Consider the following 6,000-nt stretch of genomic DNA (forward strand, 5'->3'; position numbering starts at 1 on the left):
AATTTGCGACGATTGAATTTTCAGTGGAGTAATTCAAGTTTTGTGGTCCTTTCTTTTTCTCTCTTTCACCGAAGTTTTGGTGAGTGATATAGACTCAGACAATTATTTTTCTCACTGATTCTTTTTATTTGAATGTCGAATGATTACAGAAAATTTTTGAGGGAAAACGGAAATTTTACATAATGGTTTATAATTTTTTTTTATCACTCATAACAATACTATGCCAAAGAATTGGTTGATGAAAACAAAAATTATGAATTTTCCCTTCTGCAATGATAGATTTACATCAATAAAGAATGAAATCGTCAACATATTTTTTGGAAGCATATTGTAATGTATCGCCAAAGCCAAAATGGATGATACCGGGTTTTTGTTTTTAGAAAATGGTGCGTTTCCGCACTCAAAATTTAAAAAATGTGACAGTGTCTTTATTTAGTATTTTATTCATTATCAAATAACTTAACAGAATTCAAATGAATTGAATAATGGAGCTCTGTCAACAAACTGAATGACAAATAAGATTTAAGCTCTCTGAGGGTATAGAGGGTAGTTATATCTATCTTATGACAAAAAAATTGTGATAATCCTTTCAATCATCAATTAAAATTAATGTACTTTCTTGACAGAATGATAGAATCTTATGAATCTGAGGATTAATAGTTTTCGATGAATATTTTTTTAATACTTTTTCTCCTAATGGGATCTCGCAGGACCTCTGATGAACGTCTCTATTAATATTATTGACTCAATATAAATGTCAATATATTTATATTGCTGATATAATTTCCCTAATATTGATCGGGTAAGGAACCCTTCACCGCTTGAAATGCATGGATCATTTTCTTTTGAGTTATGAGAATAAATGCGGTTAGCAAAAGATTTTTGTATAGAATTTCATGCAAACAAAACTTTTCTGAAAAAAGCTTTGTACTTTGTAGGGTAGATAGACAGGTTTTTTTTTAATTGAAAACATTTTCAAACGTGTCGAAACATTTTTTATCGACTAATTTTATGGTTCATTCACAGACTTGAACACTTATCAAAAGATTGAAGCTTCTCGCAACTGTGCACAGTTGCAACTGGTCTATGAAATTCTAACTGAGACATTGAAAGGACGGGACGATGTATCTAGTGTTTCCACTATCACTGTTTGTGTTTCAGGGATATGAACCACCTATTTAATTAACAAAGTTCTATTATTTCCTTCTTCTTAGGGATTACTCCAAAAATTTAATTCTGCATCTAAATGTCTTTCGGATTAGCAAATCGGAAAATTAAATAGAAAATGGCAAAATGATATCACCGTGAAAATGAGCCTTTAGATCAGAAACTTATAGTGTGACGTGTTAAGTATGAAAGAAAAATATCAAACAAACATTATTAAAGTTGAAAATATTTTTCAATAATATGACAGGCATTTCAACATTATTATACAATCAATTTAATAACATATCGATGAATTGAATAATTAACAAATATTTAGCATTTTGATGGTTTCGTAAATGAAATCAATTGGGTTTTGTTTCACATGCTGTGGGGTAGGTTGTGCCTTCTGAGAAGTGAGCCCTCTATCTTCAAAACCGAGACACTAGCTGTCTATACTTGCGCTCAAGAGTGTCTCAAAAGAAAACTCAAGCGTATTTACATCACAATAAACAACCAGGCCACGCTGAGATTCTTGGAATATGTAGCCAGGGGTCTTTGCTGACATGGGAGTGCCGTAATACCATAAAGCAACTGGCCAGAGGGAATAAAGTAACTCTAGTATGGGTACTGGGGCATTGTGGTATTGAAGGAAACGAAAAAGCCGTTGAACTTGCAAAAAGGGCATCAAGGTTAACACCTGTTGGTCATGAGCCCTTATGTGAGCTAGGAAAAGACCAATATGAGCCAGCGGTCTAACAAAGATAGTAGAACATTAGAAAAACCTTCTGGAGAAATATTCTGGGTCTTGCTCAGGCAAAGAAATTTGTGGTGCTTTCACCAACCTATAAGGGTGTTCCTGAAGCTACCACGAGCGGAGCTTCGAGTAAAAGTGGGACTGCTGAATGCTGATAGGACGCTATCGGTGCAAATATCTTCTGTACCACATGGGCAAGTCAGCGGATGAGAGTTGCAGGCTCTGTGGAAAGGAGAAGAAACACCAACACATAGTGTGCAAATGTCCGGAGCTGACTGGCCTAAGAATCACTCACTTGGGAATGCCAGTTCTGGATACTCACGAAGTAATAGCCAAAGCTCCTAAGGATGTCGTCGGTTTCGTTAACCGTATCGACGACCTCCCTGGGTTTGTATGAATAGCTAGGATTAAGAACAAAAGAACAATTTGGTCGCAGTTCCCGGAAGGCTAACAGAGCAGCAACGATCCGGATTCAGCGAAAAATAATAATAATAAGGTTGTGCCTTCGATCACTAAGAACATTTTTATGAGTAGAGAAGGATAGTTTTACATCCTCGGAGGAAACTTTGACGAATTTGAATTTGGGTGTTAAATTAGTTTATCGCTTCTATTTTATTTGTGTTCTATACAAGTTCGATGCCAGGGATTTTTTCAAAAGTGTTCAAACTTCTCCTTGATTTTAGTAGGAAACATCAATGGCAATAAATAAAATGAAACAAGATAATTTCCACTGGATTATTCAATTGTTAGCAACATCAGTCATAAATGTAGCTGAGGAAGCCACAGTGTGGCGAAACAATTGTTGCTGATAATTAAATAATCCAGTGGAAATTATTTTGTTTTATTTTATTTATAATGAATTTCCGCCAAGTAAGGACCGAATTCATTTTATATCTATGGCAATGATGAGTCCAACTGAATGAATAGAATCAGCCAATGGCAAAACATGATTTTCAAATTCTTTAATACTTATAGTTTGGAATTTCAATACAAAAACTGCTTCTATCTATAACAAGTTCTATATTATTCAGAATTAGGGTAGGATATATTCAATGAAAATACCAAAAATCTGACGATATTTTGTCGTTCACACATATTCCTAAATTTTCTACCACACCATTTATTCCTATATTCACTTAAGTTCACACAGTATGTTCGAAATTAAATAAAACGTAACCGAATAACGTAGAATAACTATTAAGGAAATGGAAGCCAGACCAGATGTTGAGCGAATATATAGGAAGCGCTCACTGAATTTTCATTTCACACATTCTGTGAAATCATAAACAGAGGATTAAGTCCAATTGCGGTAACTCGGATATGTGTGTTCGCGTGTATCCTGTGATATATGTATATTATTTTGTACAGCATGGAATACAAATTCCGGATTGGAGTGGATTGTTTGTATACAATTCTCATCCCTTCTGCTGGGAGTAGGAACAGGTAGCAAATTATACAAAAATTGAAACAAAATAAACAAGACTTTGTTGAGCGGTGGTTCTCCAATCACATCATTCTAGATAGTTGTTTCGTCGATCACTCAATAAAGGAGTCTTGACACGCCATAAAATTACAAAATAATACAATTGAATTGAAAAAAAAAAAAATTTCATATGTATAGGGTGTCCTGAATTCGTTGTCTAGTGACAGGATCTCAGAACCCCTTTGAACTATATCTATAAAAAAACTATGAGTTGCGAAATGGCGAATGCGTCGGTTAGGATTTATGCTACATAGGCGTACAACTTTGCTTCCACCGTGTGTTTTTTCCGAAATTTGAGGATTAAATTTAAAAATTTTTTTTTCAAAGTATTTTTCATCGCTGGTCACTACTTTCTCCCATCTTTCGTATTAATCCCGCGTTGAAAAAAATTGGTCATCTTTTGATGCGATCCACGTATCAATCCAATACTTCTTCATATGACCGGAAGTGCTCGTCAGCCAGGCCGTGTGCCATTGATCGAAACAAGGGATAGTCCGAGGAAGTAACCTCTGGAGAATACGGCATTTTAAAGTTTCCAAGTATGTCTTGATCACTTTCGCATTATGGGGTCGAGCATTGTCATGCTGTAAAATCACTTTATCATGTCTCTCGTTTTTTTGCGGCCGTTTGTCTATCAATGTTCGGCTCAAACGCATTAATTGAGTTTGATAATGTTCGCCTGTGATTGTTGTGAGCATGACCTTGGGACCGTGGATATTGGGTTTGGCCGTCGACGTGGAAGCATGGCCAGGAAATACCCATGATTTGCCGTGCTTGGGATTATCGTAATGAACCCATTTTTTGTTTCCAGTCAAAATGCGATTCAGAAATCCCTTCTGTTTTTTCCTTGCAATCAGCTGTTTACAAGCAGACAAACGCCGTTCAACGTCTCTTGGCTTCAACTCGTACGGCACCCAATTTCTTTGCTTCTGAATCATTCCCATGAGTTTGAAATGGCTTGTTGCGTCACTCCCAATGATCCTGCCAATTTTTGTTGCGTTTGACACGAGTCTTGATCAATTAATGCCTTCAATTCTCCATAATCGAAAACCTTCTCTCTTCCACCGCCATGCTGGTCTTCAACGTCTAAATCACCGTTCTTGAAGCGTTGAAACCACCCTCGGCATGTTCTTTCACTAATTGCTGCCTCACCATACGTATTTGAGAACATTCGATGAGTTTCAGCCGCAGAATTCTTTATATTACAGCAGAAAATTAAAACCTCCCGCAAATTACGAGAATTTGAATCGTCAGCTGACATGTTTAATCGAGAATAACTTTATGATGCAGACACAAATCGACTAATATTTCGATGGCGTTATGTTTACAAATACCTAAGCTATGACATCTATGATCTATTTATTTCGACTACCACTTAACGCTACAGCCATCTATTGCAAAACGGTGAAAGCAAAGTTGTACACCTAATACTATAATTGTCATAGAACCGATGGTGAAATGGACAAAGCCTTCGTTTTTAGTCAGTTTTTGCCATTTTGAGAGAATTCCTCTAATTTTGATCGGCTGTATCTCAGTTGATATTAGGTTGAGGCTAGAGTTTGTGTATATAATATTGTAAAGAATTCAATGCTCTACAACTCTAAAAATGAACGTTTTGGTTGAAAACTATTTAGTTTAGAAGTTATGAGCATGGAACTGAAAAAAGTCTGAAAATATTGAGGTTCTTCGGCCCTCCTCAAGTAAGCAAAGGGTCCTCGTGTTAGATAAATTGACAGAGTCATCCGACAGCACCCCCAAACAACCTGTAGAAGTTAAGTTATTAAGTTTTTTCAGGTAAAATGTACATGCCAATTTGTTTTATCGATACATTGACAGCCATCTCAATTTTCCCATAATATTTCCAAAAGTCAATTCGTGAATGTAAAAAATAAAGTGAAAATCCCTAAATAATTCATTTTCGAACGCAACGATAAAATGGATGACCTATTCCTCGCTGTAGTTCACCACCAACAAGTTGAATACTTCAAGAATAGAGGATGTATGAGGGTGGCATAATTTTATTCATATCGCTCCTGAACTCGAAAGACCTTATATGAAAAGTTTCCACAGAATCCCGCGAAGCGTAGGTACATTTTTTGCAACGCCAAGTAAATATGAAAAGTTTCGATAGTCGTGCTTTCAAGTTGTTTTAATACCCCGCTGTATTTTGGGGAAAGACTTAATAGATTGGCGGGTTTAGTTCTTGAATTATTTAGAAGATAAGGGAAAGTTCTTCGAAAGATCGATGGGTAGCGAGCATGGAATATGTCTTGACGGAAGAATGAAATTTTTATAGTTCTAGCGAAGCGTTGAATAGTACAGAGATATGGGTGTTCAACAATATGTGTTAGTGTTATGAAACAGGGTATTATTACTTTTTATTTTAACTCGAATGAGAAGCTTTCTCCTCTATTTGACAAAAAATATTTGCCAAATTTGACTAAATCTATGTTCCGAAATTTTGACACGCATCTTTTGATTAAGATGCATAGAATACCTGGTGTGTTTACTGATTCGATTTTGTTTCAGACTTTTTGAGAGACCCACCTGTTGCTTTGGTGGTCTGCTTCACCAGAGTGCTGTAAGGTGGCGCTCTTTAAAATTTTTCGAATTCCCG

This window comes from Harmonia axyridis, chromosome 2, assembly GCF_914767665.1.
Source record: "Harmonia axyridis chromosome 2, icHarAxyr1.1, whole genome shotgun sequence".
NCBI lineage: Eukaryota > Metazoa > Arthropoda > Insecta > Coleoptera > Coccinellidae > Harmonia > Harmonia axyridis.